General features: G+C 41.3%; 1 protein-coding gene across 5 annotated transcripts in view; it reads left to right on the top strand.

The window, feature by feature from the left end:
- The first annotated feature begins 225 nt into the window (after positions 1-225).
- Positions 226-22,727, top strand: part of ADD3 (adducin 3) — a 123,430-nt gene continuing 100,928 nt past the window's right edge. For 2 of the 5 annotated variants that reach the window (XM_049645723.1, XM_049645729.1), the window contains exon 1: positions 2,180-2,513. The gene's annotated coding sequence lies outside the window, so the exon portion shown is untranslated. Of the gene's footprint in view, positions 318-2,179; positions 2,514-12,890; positions 13,032-22,727 lie in introns of those variants that run through there. The other 3 variants (XM_049645725.1, XM_049645726.1, XM_049645724.1) reach the window with 3 other exon arrangements.

Genomic DNA, 22,727 nt, shown 5'->3' on the forward strand with positions numbered 1-22,727 from the left:
ATGAAGCAATAGTAGAGAGGAGAAACAAAACCCATTCCTTTAAGAAAGATTCCGCCTCCTCTTTTATAAGTAAGCGCCTAATGGTATCTGGGGAGCCTCTGCTAAGTCACACACTTTACTACTCAGCATTGGGAGAAGCTGCTGCTGCTGCTGCCGCCGCCGCCGCCGCCGCCGCCGCCGCCGCCGCCACTGCCACTGCCGCTGCCGGTCTGTGGCTGCAGTGGGTTTCTGTGCAGCACTGCAGAATCCACACCTACAGAACAGAAGACACACACGTCTACTACCCTGGACGCAAGAAAGCCTTGCATCTTCAGCAGGTGAGCCGATCTTTTATCCGTTCTGTCCAGAAACTGTGGGAAAGGGAATGATTCTGGAAAAGATTGCTCATCAGACATGCTTGAAATGGATTATGTTAATTTGTCTTCCTTTGCGGGGGGAGGGGGGGGTGTCTAGATTTGTGACTGGCAAATGCTGTATATACTGGAGACTATTGTCTGATAAGTGCTGTTAACATACTTTTTTTTTTTTGCTATTTATTAAAAGGCTAACCTTGATGCATGCAAAAGCTTTTCATTTTTTGCTTTATAAATGCGAGAAAACATCTAGCCACTCCCAATCTCTCTCTCAAATACTGCAGATATTTTTAAATGCCAAATAAAATGACAGGCTGAGCGTTTTCTAAATATTTTCTCCCCAAAGTTAGGAAGCCTTCCCCATGATCCTTTAGGGGTATTTAAAAATCATAAGGCATGGTTAGATTTTGAGCAGATGGGAGATGGTGGTAGACTGAAATTTCTATAGCCTTAGTCCAGTGGAGAGAGAAAATGAGGATAAATGAATCACAGTTTGTGCCAACACAAGATTCATTTTCCACACTTCATATGTGGGAAGAGGAAACTACATTTTAATTAGCACATTTTTAGGGAAGAGGGAGGGGATGAAGATGAGGGGGATGGCATGAAGTATTTGAGGGGGAAGAGAAGAGTCTGCAGAGGAGGAAGGAAATGAAGTGGACTGTCGCCAGTGCCTTGGAAACCAAGGGAGATAAGGGTGGGGAATGAAGTTTGTTCTGCTTGGTAGGGTGGGGTTGACTCAAGGGACCATGAATAACCAGAATGGCGCTTGGAGGTGTGTGCTTGTGAGTGGATTCGTGCCCGTGGAGGACACGTGTGAGGGAGGGATGTGCCAGTCGTAGGTGGCAGAAAAAGATATACATTACTGGGAGGTCTGTCTCGAGAATAGCTTAGGGTGAGAAACGTGTCTGGGCGATGGGGTTGGGGGGCTCAGTGTCACCTGTGGATGGATCCACATCCCTGCTACTGCACGTTGCAAAAGTTTACCCAGCCCCTAATTCATTTTCAAGGCTGGCGCTGCCTCCCTCGACTTTTCCCCTCCATGATGTCAGCTCTTATAAGGTCACAAGGCCAGGGGCCAGAGTAGGGGTGAAGACCCTCCACTGGTCCAAGTGGAGCAGGATTGAGAGAACCCCTGCCCTGCCCCTCTGTGGACGTGGGGGGGGGGGCAGGAAGCGCCCAATAGGCAAGCATGCTGAGAAAATCTAGGCCCCTCCTATGGGGGGCGTGCGGAGGTCGAACCTCAGCAGTGGCCTCCCTCTCAACACCCAGCAGCCAGAGTAGGCGGCAGAGGTTGACAGAAAGCGGCGGTTCAGCCTTGGGACGGGGAGGGCTCGCTCAGGTTAGGGCGGGCAACATTTCTGAGGTGCCTCTCCTCCTCCTGGTACTCGGGTTTCCGTATCGGGGTCGTTTCCCCCTCCGACCCTCAGGGGACGCCACGGATTGGAACTGCATAAGCCAAAGGAGGACGTTGAAGAGGTGCCAAGCAGCCGCCTAGCGCCAGGCCCTCCGAGAGGCCCGGCCGCCCGGTAGGTCCTGGCGGCGGCGGCTGCACCGATGTGGTGCTAGAGGGCGGGGAGGGGGCCGCAGCGGGCGGAGCCAAGGCTTGAGAGGGGCCGTAGGGGCCGCGAGGGGCGGGGCCCTAAGGAGGCGGGGCCCAGAACATCCTGTGATTCCGAGGGGCGGGGCTAGGACGCTCGGGGGCCCAAGGGGCGGGACCGGGGGCGTTTGGGGGCTGCGGGGGCGAGCCTTTGGGGGGCGGATCCAGGGGCGCTTGGGGGCCTAAGGGCGGGGCTTAGGGGGCGTGGTCAGAGGACGTACCGGGGGCGCTTGGCCAGTCCCGCCAGAGCGCGAGCGGCCCGCCGGTAACGGTCGCCAGGGCGAGTGGCGGGAGGGGAAGGAAGGGGGTTTAAATTATTTTTTTAAAAACTGTGAGCGAGAGCCAAAGGCATCGCGACCCAGGTGTCGCCGCTTCCTGCTGCAGAGGGCTTGGCGCCCAGGTCCCTCCCTTCTCACTCCCCCTCCCCTTCTGCCCTCCCCTCTGGAGCCTCGCGGCGCTTAAGAGGCGGCGGCGGCGGATCGAGCGGCCGCTGCAGTCCCGGCGGCCGCGGAGAAGGAGGAAGGGAAGCACAAAGCCCGCTGCGCGAAGCGAGCTGCGAGGTAATCCTGAGGGGAGAGAAGGCGCCGTCGTTGAGCCCCTCCTCCCGGCGGGGACGGCGGGCGCCCGCGCGGGCTGGGATGCGGGACCCTTCCAGGGGGTCTCGCGGGGGCTGGAGCGGCGCGGCTTGCGGGGCCGATGGGACTTCCTATTGGATGTTCCTGCGGCCTCAGGTGAATCTCTCTCTGCCCCCGCCCGGGGGCCGAAATGGGAGCCTTGGGCTGGTGCGAGGGGAATAGATTTGTGGGGGAGGGCCTTGGGGCGCCGCGGGGTGGGCCCGATTCTAGGGCGCCCTCTGGTTTCCCTGGAGAGGGTGAGGCGTTCTGAAAATTGTGAGCTAGTTGAAGCGTCAGTGATTTGGGAACCTTAGCCCTGAAGGTGCGCTCCCGGAGGGTGGGAGGTTGCTGCACTTGGAAAAGGTGGAGGGAGGTAAGGGAAGGAATGTTGGTTTGTTTTCCTCATTGAAAAAACTTCTGTTACAAGTTGAAAGTATTCAACTACCTTTCTCCTGTGATCCACGCGTCCCCATCCTCCGGCGCGCACACACACCCCTACAAACGCTCACACGTTAGGTTGTGCTTCCTGCCTGGGGTGACAAGCAGAGTTGGCAGTGGGTCCGCTTTGCTGGTGTTTGGGGCACGTCCAGCCTCTTTGGAAGTATCCTATAGCTGAGGCAAGACCACAGAGACAGGTAGAAGAAACTAGGCCTCCATTAAATTGGCAAGAATGGCCTCAGGTGAACTTTTTTGTTGCAGAGATTTAATTGCAAGTAGGTGCCCGCTTAAAATGGGAGCGTAGTAAAACCACTCATTTTTTGGCACGTGTGCTGTTGCAATCGACCACTGTAGTGGTAAGGAGAAAAATGGAATTTCACTTAGCCAGGAGGTTTTGAGTTGGGATTATATGAGCGAGTTGAGTTTGGTGAGCGAGTTGATAAGATTCTGGGGTTGGAACCAGCTACATAAACTTGTGTCCGTGTTTATGTTAAATTATACAACATGTTAGATTTAGCAGTGTGAAGTGGTTGCTTTTCTGGAATGAAGTGCCTCTGCATCATGCCTGGTGTATCCTAATTTGGACTTCAGAAGACTTCTAAAGAGGGTATTGTTAAAGAGACTAAGAGTGCAGTGTAATCTGTCGTTAAAATAAGATGTTTGTTAAAAATTTGTGTGATTAAGGTATGGTCCCCACACATTTATACGGTTAAGTTTAAACTTTGGGAGCATATGTGTAAAGGTTTTTTGTCTCTAAATCTTGATTGCATTGTAATTGCCTTCTAACTCCTTTTGTTTAAGTTGAGTAGATTAATTTTGGACAGGGAGGGCCAAAAAAAAAAAAGCCACTACATTTAATGCTTCAACTTTTCAAAGAGTTCACTGTTGTTGTTTTTTTTAAGGTGTTTATTTTTGAGAGAGCTTGAGAGAGACAAAGAGACAGAGTGTGAGCAGGGGAGGGGCAGAGAGAGAGGGAGATACGGAATCTGAAGCAGGCTCCAGGCTCTGGGCTGTCTGCACAGACCCGGACGTGAGGCTTGAAGTCAAGAACCATGAGATCATGACCTGAGCCAAAGTCAGATGCTTAGCCAGCCCACTGGGCCACCCAGGTTCCCCTGAAGAGTTCACTCTTAAAATCAACCTCAAATACTGGCATGTTGGTAATAGTTTTTAAAGAAAAAGTGGTGTATCAATTTTGAATGTTAAATGTAATTTTTTTTAATGTTTATTTAGTTTTGAAACTTTTAAAAAATGTTTATTTTTGAGAGAGAGAGAGTGTGGTGGAAGGGCAGAGAGAGAGGGAGACCACAGAATCCAAAGCAGGCTCCAGGCTCTGAACTGTCAGCACAGAGCCTGACATGGGGCTTGAACTCACAAAGGAGGAGATCATGAGCCAAAGTCAGACATTGAACCAACTGAGCTACCCAGACACCCCATAATGTTTGTTTATTTTTGAGAGAGATAGCGCACATGCGCGAGAGCACACAAGCAGGGGAGGGGCAGACAGAGAGAGGGAGTTGGAGGACCAGAAGTAGGCTCTGTGCTGACAACAGAGAGCTTGATGTGGGGCCCAAACCCACAAACTGGGATTACGACCTCAGCCGAAGTCAGATGCTTAACCTACTGAGCTACCCAGTAGGTTAAAGATGAATGTTAAATGTTATTTAAGAATTCTTGAGATTGTTGTTTTTTGGGACATTCAGTATGTCCCAATATTTACATGTATGATAACAGGAAATGTTGGTAAACATCTGACATGACAGGTGATCATAAAACACCTGGGAAATATTTATTTTCATGCTAGAAGGATTGTATTTTCAAAGTAGGTTTTACATTCTAAAAATGAGAAAATTATATTGTAACTTTGCTATTTCTGGCCCCTTTTTTTCAATAATGTTGTACTGGGAATAACATGAGCTCCACTTAGTGATGTTTAAAGTGTGGATTTGGTCTTTGTAAAACCAGAATGTCTTTGAGACTAAGAGCACATAGCTTCAGCTCCCACACGCAATCCTAAAGTTTAGACTCAAGGTAAGGCCCAACTTGTGCAGTTGTGAGGTTTCCTAAAGTAGGTGTATCACGTCTGTTTTGGTTACACCTGAGCCTATATAGGTTGTTAGCTGTTTAATCTGTTCTGTTGCAAAGCAGGTGGTTAGCAGTACTGGGCAGCATTTATGCGTGTCATCAGGGTGTAAGAAGCATTTGTATTGAGGGAAGAAATCCTATAAAAAGCATAGAAACCCATCTGTGAACAAATTCAGTTTGTAGAGTGTTAAGGAATGATAATCAGAACCTTAACCGAGTGGTATTATGTAAAGTGTTTAGTATATAGTATGGTTCTCCATGCTTTGTGTTTACCATCGTTAGTATAGAAAATGACTCCTTCCTGGTGGTTCTATTACGCTACCTAGCAAGTGAAGACTCAGCAAATACTTGTAACTACTAATATTTATTTCCTCTACCTCTGCACCAGTCTTATATGTTTTACTTATTCCTCATGACAACCCAGTGACTAAAGAGACATAGAAAGTTTAAGTATTTTGTCCAAGGAGTATAGTTACTAGGTGCTCCAGGCTGGTTCTGAACCCAGAGTGTGACTCTGGAGTGAGCCTTGCTATTATACTTGGAATGGTAGTTACAAATCATTGAAAGGCCTTCACCGTGTTCCCAAGACTACAGCTGCGCCTGTGCTTGTTTAGCTACAACTTGCTGTGTTAACACCACCAGGTTTTTAAATATGAAGAGTGGTGATTAATCTGCATTAAGTAGAATCACCTTTTGACTTTGGAAGAGGATTCTTTTGATTCATACAATGTATGTTTAGCTAGGATGCTGGGATTTGAGCTAGAGTATGTTATCTTTTTAATTACTAAAGATATTAAAGTGTCTCTCTCTCTCCTCTTTTTTTTTTTTTTTTTTTTTTTTTTTTTTTAAATTTACTAGGTGTTGGGCCCCACCAGGCCCAAGAGGCACTAGTTCCCCTTGGAGAGATTCTGGTTCTAATCAGTATCTAAATCAGTAGGCCTGATCTTCTGACTATCAACAACATACCAACCTAAGATGGATTTTAACTTAAATTTGTTCTACATATCCCCTCAGATGCCTTCTAAAATTAGCTGTAAGATATAACTTGTGGCTTATACTTTGTCACATTCCTCAAGGAATTGTGTGTTGCTGCTTCACCAGTGTAATTGAGAGGTCAGGCACATAAACCATAACCCAAATTAGGAGCTGTTTTAGGTAATGTTTAGAAGTATTAGTGTAGGGGCACCTGCGTGGCTCAGTCAGTTGAGTGTTGCACTCTTGATTTCAGGGTTGTGAGTTCAAGTACCACATTGGGCTCCATGCTGGGCTTGGAACCTACTTTAAAAAAAAAAAAAAAAAGGAATTACTGTAGAGGACTGAAAAGTCCTTTTTTTGACAGTTTAGTGAAACATAAAGTTAGGAAAAAAATTTTTTTTTAATGTTTATTCATTTTTGAGAGACGGAGAGAGAGCATGAACAGGGAAGGGGCAGAGAGAGGGAAACACAGAATCTGAAGCAGGCTCCAGGTTCTGAGCTGTCAGCACAGAGCCCGATGGGGGGCTCACACTCACAAACTGTGAGATCATGACCTGAGCCAAAGTTGGACCCTCAACCAACTGAGCCACCCAGGTGCCCCAGGAAAAAATGTTTTAAAACAAGCATATGTTGAATTAAGGAAGCTCAAGCTATATTGAAGATACAGGTTACTGTTTCTCATCTAAATAAGCACTACATTTTTTGGCTAGAATTAATGTTCAGGGTTGTTTCCAAATCCTTTGGAAATACTAAATATGTAGAGTTTGAATAGAAAAAAAGCCTTAAATGTCTAATTAGAGCCCTATTCTTTTAAACAGACACCTCATTTAAAATTGAGGAGTTGGGGCGCCTGGGTGGCTCAGTCGGTTAAGCGGCCGACTTCAGCTCAGGTCACGATCTCGCGGTCCGTGAGTTCGAGCCCCGCGTCAGGCTCTGGGCTGATGGCTCAGAGCCTGGAGTCTGCTTCCAATTCTGTGTCTCCCTCTCTCTCTGCCCCTCCCCCGTTCATGCCCTGTCTCTCTCTGTCTCAAAAATAAATAAAAACGTTAAAAAATAAAAAAATAAAAAATAAAATTGAGGAGTTGTAGACTGTCCTATCGAGGTTCAAAATGAGTGCCCTAATACTTTCTTTCATGTCTTCTGTGTTAATGGTTTATCATTTGATCTTGGGGTCCATTCCAGTCCACTTATTTTTTAAGTGTATTTAGAACAGTGAGAGTGAGCTCACGCATGCATGGGGGAGGGGCAGAGAGAGAGAGTGTGAGAATCTCCAGCAACCTCCACACTGTCAGCTCTGAGCCCTTATGCAGGGCTCAAACCCATGAACTGTGAGATCATGACCTGAACCGAAATCGAGAGTTGGACGTTTCACCAACTGAGCTACCCAGGTGCCCCTCCAGCATATTTATAGATGAGATTATTATGAGGTCTTTCAGGTTCTGCAAGTGACTAAGCTCTCTTGGCCAAAAGCCAAGACAATCTGTAATTTTTACTGTAATGGGTTGTATGTATTGAGAATCCTCCATATCATACAGGTTAGAAGTCTTTCGTTGACTTGAAAGAAAACATGTCGGTTACCCTTGTATATAATAACTAGATGAGTTTATTTTTTTCGTCTGGCTGTCACTGGCTATGGACACACATGTGTGTAACCGTCCTACTTGGGGGATATTCTTCCTTTCATGTAAAGTTAAAAAATTATTCACCTGGAATTCATGCAATACATAATCTGAGTGTCAACAGTATGCATTGGACAATTTTAACTGAAAATTAATTTTGTGTTAATTAAAATTAAGTGGAGGAAAAAAAGGTTTGTGAGCTCTTTGTGACCTCTTTATGTCATGTGTATTTTAATAATCTTTTATATCTGGACAAGTTTCAAAATGCAGTTCAAAATGAATTGCACAGTTGAAAACCTATTTGAATGTTGAGATGGTACTGTTTAACTTACTCTGAAGCCTTAGATGATAGTACAGATAACGAGAATCAGAAGTCTCTTGTTTCCTTAAACTAATTTTTGTTGGATACCTTTGAAAAGCTGCATTAATAATCTCAGGTTTCTAGGACATTACTTACTACACTGAAAGAGCAATTTAATGAGTATCCTAGAAACCTTAAAGAATGAATGTGGCTTTCAGTGTTATCTAGCATAACCCAAAAAGTGGTACCATGATCACCATTTTATAAAATGAATGAAACCCATCTTCGACATTAAAAAGTTTACTGTAGATTTCCTTCTTAGGAAGATAGTATAGTCTGTTTTCTAACTATGCCAAAGCTGAACTGTTGTTATAAAAGATATCTAGGCTTTGACATATAGTTACATCTGCTAATGAGTTTAGATGTAAATTGAGCTTTTATCTGATGTAAAACCGAACCCCGTTGCCACCATATACTTTATACTTACTTGTTTTTAAAAGTTGGCATTGAGGCATCTGGCTGGCTTGGTCGGTTAAGCGTCCGACTTCGGCTCAGGTCACGATCTCGCGGTCCGTGAGTTCGAGCCCCACGTCGGGCTCTGTGCTGACCGCTCAGAGCCTGGAGCCTGTTTCAGATTCTGTGTCTCCCTCTCTCTCTGCCCCTCCCCTGTTCATGCTCTGTCTGTCTCTGTCTCAAAAATAAATAAAGGTTAAAAAAAAATTTTTTTTTAAAGTTGGCATTAGTTAAAGCTTAGTTGTAACTCCCAGGTATAAGATGAACTTTGGAACTATTTGTTTCAAATTGTCCGAAACTGTGCCTGAGGATACTGGTGTATAGGCGGTACATTAGCTAGCATTTAAGATTGCTACCTCCTCAGACAAGGCCACAATTTGAACCTGGGATGATGAAACTCCCTTTTAATGCAGTACACACACATGGTTTCCACAGGATAAAAATTTCTTACAACTAGCCAGCCAAGGGTAAAAACACTTTTTGGAAGCTTAAGGACAAATGACATAATGTTCTTAAAACCAATGTCTCAAGAAGTGCACTGTATATATTAATAAAACTTCTGGTGGGGGCGCCTGGGTGGCTCAGTCGGTGAAGCGTCCGACTTTGGCCCAGGTCAAGATCTCACAGTTCGTGAGTTCAAGCCCTGCGCCAGGCTCTGTGCTGACAGCTTGGAGCCTGGAGCCTGGATCCTGCTTGCGATTCTGTGTCTCCCTCTCCCTCTCTCTCTCTCTGCGCCTCCCCAGCTCATGCTCACACTCTGTCTCTGTCAAAAATAAATAAACTTAAAAAAAAAAATTAAAAAAAAAAAACTTCTGGTGCTCACAAGGTGCATTAAGGCAAGTAGACATTAAGGCAAGTGATTCATTAAACAAGATGGAACTCTAACTCCAGGTAACATACATGAAATTGTTACTTTGTGCTATTTTTCATACTCCTTTAAATTTATTCTAATATATATATATATTTTTTTTTTACTCCCTTATCCCCTTACCTCTTTGGAAAAGGAAAGGTATGAATTCAGGAGTCTGTTTAATTAAGCTCCTGGCTGTTGTTGGTTGCCTCCTAGGGGAGCTGGAATTCCAACAATGTAGAAAAAGCAATCAGGTTGGAGAAGTGCTGAGTTTTTCAGTATCTTGGGAGTTGGTGTGTGCCTTTAATTTGTCACCATCAGCAATGTTTCTGTGACGTTCTTCCACAATGGCTCAGCTATCTTGTACAAGGATAGCATTTCCTTCTTCCTTTTACCATACAATATTCTCATGCTGTCATCTTTTGATCTGCTGGAATGACTAAATGCCATAGCAAAAAAAGGGGGGGGGATTTACTCCATATCCTCATGGAGAAGATAATTAGGCTTACTTGGAGTGTCTGAAGAAATGTATTTTGGGATCACGTCCTTTCCAGGGACTCTTTAAGAACACTCTATTTTTAATCCTTCAGAAAGTAGAGCCAGCAACTGTTAGCTGCATTGTCACTTCTAATCTCATTTGTCTTATTAGTACATGAAAAGATTCTATCAGGGCAGTGTTTCTTACTATCTAAGGAAGTGGTTGGGGAAGGGTGATGGTCACAGCTCAAGTGGAGTTGTGAATGGCCTTAAGTGCATAGGATGAGCAGCACAGATAAGAGTGGAAAGGGGAAAAAGATTGGCAGTGGAGTTGGTGTACTGGTCTTGTTGTTTGTCCCACTCCCCCAGCTTTTTTTTTCTCACTTTAACTTTTAAACTGTGTTGTTGTTGTTGTTGCTGTGTTGCTGTTTTGTTTTGTTTTACCTTGCCTTCCTCTGACTTTTATTGCCGGGACTGAGTTTTACCTCTCCTAGAGAAAGGTGGAATTTTCAAGGTGATTCGTATCTGATCCCTTAAAAGTTTGGCTTTCAGCTAGAGTGCGCTAACAGGAATTTCCTTCCATTGCTCTCCCCAACTGTCAGTTTTTTAAGTTTCAAAAAAAGATCTCAAACAGAAGTGTGAGAAACCTTGTCAGGTAATAGTTGGAAACCATTATGTGTTAAAGTAAGATACATATTATTAATGAATCATAAACCGTACTGTTTAAACACCTTTTTGCAAAACTAAATCTACAGTAATTTTGTATTCGGCTATTTCTTTTTAAGTTGGTATTGAAAGTTATTTTTAACCAAAACGTTGAAAGTAATATGAAAGAAATACATCTTTTATTGGTCTTCGTGAATGTTGATTATGATAAAAATCCTAGTTTTCTAAAATATTATTAAATACTCTAATAAAATACTAGAGAGACAATGATTTGGTCACTAGCCACTGAAAGACAGTCACCTCTAGAGTAGAAAGTAATCGGAAAGGAACATTTTATACCTGAATAAGAACAGTATATCTGCTTGATGTAGTGAAGGCTCTGAGAAGCTGATTACTTGGTAATCACTTGAGTTAGTTGATTTTATATTGTGTTTGATGTTATATAATCTGAATTTCTCTGGGCTCTTTAAAAGTGTCTAGTTGGACCACCAGCTTTTGATGAATGCATTTCTGGCGGGATTGTGACTATCGTTAAGTGCTTTGAAGAGAGAAACCCTGTTTTGTATCACACCTGACTGTCACAAAACATGCTTCTTGGAGCTTGTTTAATTTGGGCTCAAAGGGAAGAGTGCCATCTACTGAATGGCCAGCATCACGTTGAGCAGCCCCAAGTTTTTCTTACAGAACTCTCCAGGCTACTGAAGAAACCAGACTGAGCTTCATTGAAGAATTCGACAGGATCTTAGTACTAAGTGGAATTGCTGCTTCCCTAATTTTAATTATACTTTCCAGCAGGAGGCCTAAACCCATGATGAAGAACGAATTCACCATTTGTTGGATTGCGTGGGAACGGAGAAAGTTCAAAAAGTTGTTGAGACTTTATATTAAAAAATAGTCTAGCAATGATGAAATCATTATTAAATCAAAAGTGGTAAAGAAAATTATTTTAATGAGGCATATTTCATTAGTAGTTCTGCTTATTGATGGCTTCTGCAGACAACAATGATATTGTTTAAAATTTGGGCCTAAAATCAGAGAAATCACTTGTTTATCTGGAGGTAAGGGTTCTAAGAGTATTTGAATATTTCAATTATTTTTTTCTCTTGCCCTTTTGTCTTCGTTTCTTTTTACTTTGTCTCCATTTCTAAGGCACTATTCCTGCTTGAGTGATTTCACTGTTTCAGAGTGGATTTTGTTGTTTTCCTTTACTCAAGGAGCCTCCTGGATTGTTCTGTCCAGTTTGTCCTAACTTCCAGAGACTGTCAGTGATAGTAGTCATGGGTAGAGCTAGAGGTCACAAAACCAGTTATAGGATTATGATACCTGGAATAGGCCTGTCAAAGCCAGACAAGAAGGAACTTTGACAATATGAATTGAAAGGAAGCTTTGAAATTAAAATATCTTTGCTGGTATATATCCTATGTAATTAATCAGTAACCATTTTTCTCAGCCCTTAAAACCTGCCAAGGATTATATTAAGCACTTTACATAAATTATCTGGAATTTAGTTAAGTAACTTGCCCAAGTTCATACCATTGATAAGTGGCAGAGTCCAGGGCTGACTGCTTTAAACAGGATGCTATACTGCTCATTTATTTAAGTTTGTTCTTGTTGGTGACTACACAAAGACTTGAACCAAGATCAGAATAGTATTTATGCCTCTGCTGGAAAATATTGGTAGTTTTTTGTTTGTTTTTTAAAAGGGTGATGAAATGGGTAAATAGGATTGAAATTTCAGAAAGATCAGGAAGTATGTAAGATAGACCTTCAAATATTTGCTATTTGGTTTATCTAAAATATTCATTTCTTTATTCCTTTCTCTATATTATTAACTTAAAACCACAAGAAAAATTTGAAACAGTGAATTGTTTCATGTTGCTTAAAATATGCTACTTCATGGGAGGAGGGGTTGGCTACAGAAGGGTTTTATGCTGGGATTTGGGGGGGGGGGTGCTGTAGGGGAGGGGAGGGGTGTGTTAATTGTCTTTCTGTATTTTGCTTCTAAATATTTTTAGGTAGTAGTACTGTAGTAATACCCCATGTCCACAGCACAATAAAACTCAACCATGTGCCAATCAAGATCTTGGGGGAACAAATTGTTCCCATACCAAGTGTGCTCTGAGTACCGTACCTCTAATATATGTACCAATAGTTTTGAATGCATTATTTTCTCAATTAAGAGAAATACCTACTCTTTGAATGTGGTTTTGGCTTTTAAAACCTATTTTGACCTTAAAATATCTTGATTACTTTAACGGGTTGGGAATCATTGTTTTAGTATAACCAAAAGCTTCTAAAATTGTAGTTCAGTGATGGTTGTGCTGTGTATTCTAAACCCAGTCACTCCTTTAAGACGACCTTCCCTTTCGTATGTAAGAGAATTATGCTTTGCCTTTCAGAAAACCCCACGGGAACATCAATTCCATAACTCCTTGGATTCTGACTCTGCATTCCAGTCAAATGTAGGAAAGGTCAGCAACAACTAAGATGACAGCACAAAAGATGTTACTTGCCCGTGTGTGATAAATACTGAATGACAGGTACAGATAACAAAGGCTATAGGTCATCTGGTCAAGAAAGGAGCCCCATAGATGGAGTGGTCAGAAAAAATCTCCAGCAAAGAGAACAAGGGTGGGCCTTGAAAGACAGGATAGGACTTCATTAGGTGCAGGGTATGGAAAGAATTTTTGGCAAAAAATTACTGTCCATGAAAATATTTTTTTTTCTCTAGTATGATGGGAGATCGTTTATAATAGTGGTTCGCAATGTCTTCCCACTGTAAAGCACATAAAGGCTACAGTATACTCTTATCAGAAATAGTGCCAAGGACACTCCTCCCTAGGAGGTATATTAGAGTATTGCAGGGATGAGAGGGAGAGAGTGGTGGTGAAAGTTAACCTGACGTGAAACCTGGTTCTCGTGAACCTGATGTGAAAATGACTGGTTCATAGAAACCTCCTAATACTGCTATTTTGAAGCAATGCTTAGGGAAATTGGTACTTGGAAGAAGACTTCTCATCATTTCAGGGTGCCTGGGTGGCTCAGTCGGTTAAGTGTCCGACTTCGTTTTAGGTGATGATCTCATGGTTTGTGAGTTTGAGCCCCTCATCAGGCTCTATGCTATCAGCACAGAGAAGGGGCCCAGAGGCTGCTTTAGATCCTCTGTCCCCTTCTCTCTGCCTTTCCCTGCACACATGCACACTCTTTCTCTCTCTCAAAAATAAATAAACAATAAAAATTTTTTTTAAAATTCTCATCATTTTAAAATTCTTTTTTCTTTTTTAATGTTTGTTTATTTTCAAGAGAGAGTGAGACAGAGAGCAAGCAGGGGAGGGACAGAGAGAGGGACACACAGAATCTGAGCTATCAGGAGCTATCAGCACAGAGCCCGATGTGGGGCTCAAACCCATGAACGCTGAGACCATGACCTGAGCTGAAGTCGGATGCTTAACCGACTGAGCCACCCAGGTGCCCCAAATTCTCACCATTTCTAACACTGAATAAGAAAAGCCTCTTTTGGGGAAGAGATGTGCCTTTTTTAAAAAAATCCGAATTTGTCCATTATGTACTTTGCCAAATACTAGAGTGTAATTCTATTGATGGCTCTGTTGTATCTTTTAAATCTAATCTATGGATAGAGTTGTTCATATTATGAAATATAATTTCTACTTAGTTTTTGTTAAGAAAGTCTGGTTTTGGATTTTAGAGGATTTGTTCCAAGTGTTTGAATTCTCTTAAATTTTGTAATGCTTGTCACTTATTTTTTGAAAATTACTTAGTGTAAGTATTCAGGATATTTTGAGCAAGTCACTTTATTTCTTTTTCACTTTAGTTTTCTTAATTATAAAATATGTGAGGGGTTGGGATAGATCATCTTAAGATCCATTCCAGTTTGAAGATTCTGTGAGTTTATTTCCAAGGAAGGTAAAGTCACCAATTAGTGGTTTTACTTGGAAGGTGGCCAAGAAACCTATGATTGAACTGTGTGAAAGTCCTGGGCATAGGTCTAATGGAAGGCCAAAACCATGAAAGTCCTTGGCTCTGTGTATATGTGGCAGTTGAGAAAAGGACATTATCATTCCAGGTCCCCCAAAGTTTATTTTAGTTCCACAGAAACTAAAGGCCTTTGGCAATGGACAATGGATACAACCTTGTCAAAAACAATGAAGTGAACAAGGATAGCATTTTTTCCTAAAGCAAACTGTTGAAACATAATGGCATATTTTTCTAAAAATGGTGTTTTTCTATTCCCATTCCATCTTTACTATGTTTGGTATATTGGTTCCTTATAAATATTTCTGACTTCTGTTTTTAGTTCTTCTTTTCTGAGCAGTTTTATGTTTCCTTTTATTCATTTATTCATCTAGCAAATATTTATTGAGCACTTAATACATGCCAGGCCTTGCTCTAAGTTCTTGGGAATTCAATAAGTAGAACAGAAGAGCTCTCCTGTCGTAATGGAGTTTATATTCTTGAAGGTAAATAGAAACAAACAAGTAACTTGTGTGCTGTATTGGTTTAAATGTTATGGAGAGATACAGAACTGGGAATGAAAATAAAGGGATTGTTTGGGTGTATGGCAAATTTAAATAATGGCTAGGTGAAGCACTCATTGAGAAGGTGACATGTGAGCAAAGAGTTGAAAAAGGTAAGGAGCATGTATGTGATATAAAGGGGACGATTGTGTCAGGCAGAGGGAAAACGCCCTGAGGCCCAAGAGCATCTAGCATAGATGAAACAGAATGAGGGATGGGTTTGAGAAGCTGTTGGATGACTTTGAAGAGGTGGGACATGATCTGACATAGATTTTCCAAGGATTATTTTGGCTGTGTTTTGACACCAGACCATAGTGGTGCAATAATCTTGGTGAGAAATGATGTGCCTGGTAAAGGTGGTGAGATATGATTGGATTTTGGATATTTTTGGCTGATATAGCCAACAGGATTTACCCACTGGGATGTGGGGTATATGTGAGTCAAACTTGAGACCAAGGTTTGGTGCCTAGGCAAAAGTTTGCAGGAGGAACAAATTTGGGAGGCAAAGGGAATAGGAGTCCAGTTTGAGACATAAGTTTGAAATGTCTATTCAACATCCACTTAGAGATACTGAGTAGGAAGTTGCTATGAGTGAAAATATAGTTATTGGCTTGTTATATAAACTTGATGGTTGTCATTGTTTTCCTCTTTCACTTTTAAATATTTCCATATTTAATCTCTTTGATGACTAGAATAAACCTTGTTGCAGTAAGGGTTTGATGTCTTGCTTTACATCTTTATGTTTTAAAGGGATTTAATATGTTGTGTAAAACCTTGAATTTATTTTAACTTCTAAAGACACTTGGTCCCAAAGGAAATCTTTTTCTCTAGGGATAGAACAGTTTGTGCTTAAGTTTATTTCTTTTGAGATAGAGAGTGTGACTGGGGGAGGGGCAGAATGAGGAAGAGAAAGAGAATCCCAAGCAGGCTCCTCATTGTCAGCACAGAGCCAGATGTGGGGCTTGAACTCATGAACCATGAGATCATGATCTGAGCTGAAATCAAGAATGCTGACTACGGGTGCTTAACCAACTGAGCCATCCAGGTGCCCCTAGAACAATTGGTTTTAATCAAAATGTGAAACTGTTGTTACTGTCCTTTGAAATGTGTGTGTGAATGTAAAATAGAACAGTTTGGCTATTCCTCAAAAAGTTAATACAGTTTAATGGTTAAAAATAGTAACATATAGGGGCGCCTGGGTGGCTCAGTCGGTTAAGCGTCCAACTTCAGCTCAGGTCACGATCTCACGGTCCGTGAGTTCGAGCCCTGCGTCAGGCTCTGGGCTGATGGCTCAGAGCCTGGAGCCTGCTTCTGATTCTGTGTCTCCCTCTCTCTCTGCCCCTCCCTCGTTCATGCTCTGTCTCTCTCTGTCTCAAAAATAAATAAACATTAAAAAAAAAATTAAAAAAAAATAGTAACATATAGTTACCATTATGACACAGCAGTCCTACTCCTAGGTATATACTCAAGGGAAGTGAAAACGTGTTCGCACAAAAGACCTGTAGACTATTGTTCGTAGCAGCAGCATTTGTAATAACCTAAAAGTGGAAACAGCTAAATGTCTATCAGCTGATTAATGGATAAATGTATATCCAAGCAATGGAATTTTATTCAATCATAGAAAGGAATGAAGTACTGATATATTCTACAACTTGGATGAACCCTGAAAACATTATGCGAAATGAAAGCAGCCAGACATGAAAGGCTAAACATATCGTCTGGTTCCGTTCATGTGAGATGCACAGAGTAGGCATATCCAGCAAGCAGATTAGTGGTTGCCAGGGGCTGAGGGTGGGGGAAATAGGGAGTGACCTGCTTAATGGGTACTGGGTTTCCCTGTGGGATGATGAAAAAGTTCTAGAAGTAGACAGAGTTGATGGTTGCACGGCATTGTGAATGTACTAAAAGCCACAGAATTGTGCAGTTAAAAGACTGAATTTTATGGTATGTGAATTATATCCCAATTTTTTAAAAAGTTACAAGGAAAAAAAAAGCGTGTGCACATGTGTACACGAAAACAATGTATGTGTACCTTATTTCTAAAGTGGAACTGCTTTCCCAGTCCAAAGTTGATGAAGCGTGACTACCACACTAAACCCGGTTTAGCTTGCTTCGCCTAGAGAGTCAGAGTTAAGGTATTTAGATCTTTCAGGTAGACATCAGGAGGGAGTCTGAGATCCTCTCCTTGGCAAGTCATAGATGAGTCTAATTTTTTTTTTTTTAATATCCAATTTCATGGAGATGGCCTACATATGCAAAAGAAAGCTCTAAGGTTATCATTTCTGTGAGTTTCAGATAATAGAAACCAGTATATAAATAAGTTCATTAGGTCTTAATTAAGATGGCTTCTTTCTCTGTACCTATAATTTAAAAATATCGAGAACTCAAGTCCCAGTAATTTTCTTTTAGCCAACCCAAGATGATATTTACTTACTTTTTTTTTTTTTTTAGTGTTTGTTTATTTATTGAGAGCACAAGTTGGGGAGAGGCAGAGAGAGAGAAAGAGACAGAGAGGGAGACTGAGAATCGTGAGGCAAGCTCCAGGCTCTGAGCTGTCAGCCCAGAGCCCGATGTGGGGCTTAAACTCAGATACTGTGGGATCATAACCTGAGCTGAAGTCAGGTGCTTAACTGACCAAGCCACCAGGTGCCCCGATGATACTTACCTTCTTAAAAACATTATTACCATCAAAGAATTGCCTGCTAAGGAAATACATGAAAGGATTATCTTTAACTTTCATATACCACTTACTACCCTAATGTTATTTTTTTTGTTAAGATACAATTCACATACCATAAAATTTGCCCCCTAATTTTATTATGAAATATATATATATATACACACACATTATAATGTAGGAATTCTAATAAAAGAATACATAAATATATATACATATATATATTTATATACATAAATATATATACATATATATATTTATATACGTATATAAATATATATGTATGAATACTAATATATAATATATATACATATGTATATATATATTTATGTATTTATTAGAATGAAAGCTTCTAGAGAAAGAGGTCCCTATTACTTGGATGGTTTGAGATGTTTTCAGCATTTTTTTTTTTTTAACGTTTATTTATTTTGAGAGAGAAAGAAACAAAGCACATGAGTGGAGGAGGGACAGAGAGGGAGAGAGAAAATCCCAAGCAGGCTGCACTGTCAGCACAGAGCCGGATGCGGGGCTCAAACTCACATAACTGTGAGAACCTGACCTGAGCTGAAGTCAAGAGCCAGATGCTTAACTGGCTGGAGCTACCCAGGCACCCCAGTTTTCAGCATTTTAAGGTACATGAACTCGACAAGAAGCATGGTGGGGAAGATGGGCACCTATGTAACTAACTCCAACACTAGCCTGAGAGCAGTGTTAAGGCAGCAATGTAAAGGAAGTCCAGGTGGGCAAAGGGAAGGGAAATGTTTATCCCACTGAAACAATTGATGAAGGAGGTTGACATTTTTTTTTTAATATTCATCTTTGAGAGAGAGAGACAGAGCATGAGTGGGGGAGGGGCAGAGAGAGAAGGAGACACAGAATCTGAAGCAGGTTCCAGGCTCCGAGCTGTCAGCACAGAGCCCGATGTGGGGCTCGAACTCACTGACTGTGAGATCATGACCTGAGCCGAAGTCGGACGCTTAACCGACTGAGCCACCCAGGTGCCCCGAAGGAGGTTGACATTTGAGTTGAATTTTATAGGATCTTCCAAATGTTGGAGGAGGGTGAATTATAGAAGTCGATGGAAAGCATGTAGGTCTGTAGGATAAATGTGATGGGCGAGGAAACAGGAGAGGTAAGGTTGAGAGCATTAGATCATGAAGGCCTTGGGTACTGTTTTAAGAAATTTAGATTTTATTCCAGGGCACTTATTTTAGCTGATGAGAGGCATAATCAGATGTGTCCGAGATTGGTGTGTGAAGAATGTTGTCATGGAGAAAGTGTTGGCAGAGAGACAAGTTAGGCATTTTGAGATGAGCAAATGAAGTAAGGCAGTGGCTTTGAGATTAGAAAGGGAGGAATGGGACATTTTGGAGGCAAAAAATCTGTACACCTTGCTAAATAATGTAGAGGTGGAAGGAACATTCCATCACCATGGGTAGAAATTTAAATGTTGCATTTTACTCCGTTTCCAATTCTGATTTATGACAGAGGGAGATGGACTTGCACTACTAGAAATGAGGAAGATTTGTAAATGTATCTTTTTCTTACCATACATAAAAGACTTTAGAAACGTGACTACTTTTTAAAAAAAAATTTTTTAACGTTTATTTATTATTGAGAGACAGAGCCTGAGCAGGGGAGGAACAGGGAGAGGGGGAGACACAGAATGCAAAGCAGTCTCCAGGCTCTGAGCTGTCAGCACAGAGCCTGACTCGGGGCTCGAACTCACAAACCCTGAGATCATGACCTGAGCCGAAGTCTGATGCTTAACCTGCTGAGCCACCCAGGCGCCCCAAAACCTGACTACTTTTTAATTTTCCTTAATTTTTACTGCTTGTCAGTTATTACCCAATTGTTCAGTCTTTGGATTTGTTTTCATTTGTGCCTTTGGAAATGGTTGAGTAGTCCTCATTTTGATTTAATACTCTTTTTGTTTCCAAATGAAACTTTGTCCCTATGCTGTGCTTTGTATTTTAAACTTTTGCATAGTGGAATAATAAAAAAGAAAGAATTGAAGATATTGGGCATTTTAATATCGAGTATTGCATGCTGTCATTACAGGAAGTCATTGTGCATCTTGAGGTTTCCCCCTTGCTACCATTTAGTGGTTTGTCTTAGAACTTCAGAAGTAAACATATGGTGGGGCACCTGGGTGGCTCAGTTGGTTCAGTGTCCAACTCCTATTGGCTTGGGTCATGATCTCACAGTTGGTGAGTTCAAGCCTCACATTGGGCTCTACACTGTCAGCATGGAGCCTGCTTTGGATTCTCGCTCTCTCCACCCCCCCTCAAAATAAATAAAACTTAAAAAAGCTTTCAAAAGTAAACATATGGTAAGTTCTTATAGGAAACAATTAGAAAATGTCAAAAGAAGCACATTCAAAATAAATTTTTTTGGTGTAAATTTAGTAGAGAATCCAATCCAGTGAGAGTTTTTACATATTTGTATAATGAAACAAGTAATATATGTCTCCTCCTAATGTTTCCTACTTATTAAAAGGCATGGTTGGTAATTTTTGTTGGTTTATAGCTCCCTCTAATGAGACATGTAACAAAGAGGGTGATATACTAAGATGTAGTTATTTTATAAATAGATGGAAGAAAATACCAGATTTAACAGAACTGACTTCTAAAATATTACAGGATAAAACTTGCTTTTGTGCTTTAAAATTTTAAGTATTAAAATAGCTTATTCAAAAGCAATTCTTAAAATTAAAAATACTTCATATAAATTTCTCTGAAAATTTTGGGGCACCTGGGTGGCTCAGTTGGTTAAGGATCCAACTTTGGCTCAGGTTGTGATCTCATTGTTCATGAGTGTGAGCCCCACATCGGGCTCTGCACAGACCGTGTAGAGCCTGCTTGGGATCCTCTCTCTCTCTCTCTCTCTCTCTCTCTCTCTCTCTCTCTCTGCCCCTCCCCCACTTGCACACGCATGCTCTGTCTCTCTGTCTCAAAATAAATAAACTTTTAAAAAAATACTGTGAAAAGTTTGACAATCAAAAGAGTAAAAAGCACTCACTGATTATTTAAAAGCAAGAATTTGTTAACTTCATTTCTAAGGTAAACTTAACTGCGAGTCATATTTTTATAAAATCATTTTCATTTTTAAATATTAGAAATTAACTTTGGAGTAAGAAACTTCACGTGGAACAAAATCCAAAAGGCACAAGAGTATACAATGAGAAGAAAGTTGTCACCCCACCCCAAACCATTCATGTCTCTTTCTTTCTTGTATATTCTTCCAGAGATATTTTTCATTGTTTATTTTTAAATTCCTGAATCAAGACTTTGCCTGCCTACAACTAGATTAATTGCTGTGTAAGAAATAGAGCCTTGGGCTTAGAACAACCTGGAGAAAAGCTAGAGCTGTTCTCCTGGGTATAGTTTCCAGATCCATTCTCTTTTTTAAGAGTGCCCTTTCCTAGCTTTCTCTCCACTTACAGCAGAGGTATGGAAAGTGGGAGTTGGAAATTGTAATCATCTGTCACTCCTGTTTCACCTAGGTGATTACCAATAACTTTATGAAATGATACATGCTAACAGCACATTCTGTTTGAGAAGTGCTCCCATAGAAAAACATCCTTACTAGGGAGGGCAAAGAAGGGGTCAGGAATGGTCAGCCCTTACCGTCTTTGCACATCTACCCCATGATGCCAGCTGTAACTGTATCTCTTCTAAAACTTTTAATTTTTAGTAGTTGGCATTATTTTGTTGACTGCCTTTGGCCATCCATTAAGTCATAAGATTTTCTCCCAAGCCTTGCAATTGCCTGACTCTAAACTTACAGTTACTAGACTTGGTTTCTTTTCTTGTTTTGAATGCTGTTTAATAGAATGTCATTCCTATGCAGATACTATAACTTATAGTCTTATATGGGGGGGGGCAGTTCTTTTTAAAATTTCCAATATATTTAAATTTGTACCAGCCATCTTTTATTGGATATTAATTCTCAGTTGGGCTGTGAAAGGATCCAGCAATGATGGAGTTCCTCCAGGTGTGCCAGGCCACCCTCCACACTGGGCCCTCTTCAGTGGTACTCACTTAGCCACTCTTGTTAGAGTTTCTTGTAAGAAAGGCAATAGTTGAACAGCACATAAGCTGCCAGCACCATAGAAAGCCCAGCAATTCTTTCTTCACATTGACTTACTTGTAATATTGGTAGTGAGCTCTTTGAAACCCTCCAGCAGTGCCTTTAGGGATGAAATTCTGCATCCGTATCCAGCTTGCCAGCTTCCCTATTTTAACATCCACGAGTTTCTTCTTCACTAGTACAGCTGATGCCATCTGGAGTCCTGGGTGTCTGGTGTCTTCCAGTATTTTTTAATGTGGTAAATACAACATAAAATTTACCATCTTAGCCACTTTTAAATGTGTAGTTTAATGGTAATCTTATATAACTGTCACCACTATCTCTAGAACGCTTCCTCTTGTAACCTTGAAACTCTGTACTCATTAAACAATAATTCTCCATCCCTCTTCCATATTCTTAGATCAAAAAAATTGTTTGGGGGCACCTGGATGTCTCGGTTAGTTGGTTAAGCATCCAAGTCTTGCTTTCGGCTCAGGTCATGATTCACTGTAACATCCAGCCCTGTGTCGGGCTCTGCTTGGGATTCTATCTCTCCTTCTCTCTCTGCCCCCACACACGCACACTCTCTTGCTCTCAAAATAAATAAACATTTAAAATAAGCTATTTCAAGATCAATGTTTCAGGTGATACAAAATCTATTATTTTTATACCCAGTCGAGATTGTAATTTGAAACTCTATACAGATCTGTATTCAGCAAAGGTCATGATTGGCATTCAAGCCCCTGGAGTTGAGACAAGGGGCACATAACCTGTAGCCTTTGATTCATATTTTTAAAATGAAGAACCATAGCCTCATTATACCCCTCAGCTGTGCAAATTCTTTTTTTATTTATTTTTAAATTTCATTTATTTATTTTGAGAGAGAGCAGCAGAGGGACAGGGAGAGAGAGGGAGATAGAAAATCCCAAGCAGGCTCTGCACTGACAGCAGGG

Source organism: Panthera uncia, chromosome D2 (assembly GCF_023721935.1).
Source record: "Panthera uncia isolate 11264 chromosome D2, Puncia_PCG_1.0, whole genome shotgun sequence".
NCBI classification, from domain to species: Eukaryota; Metazoa; Chordata; class Mammalia; order Carnivora; family Felidae; genus Panthera; species Panthera uncia.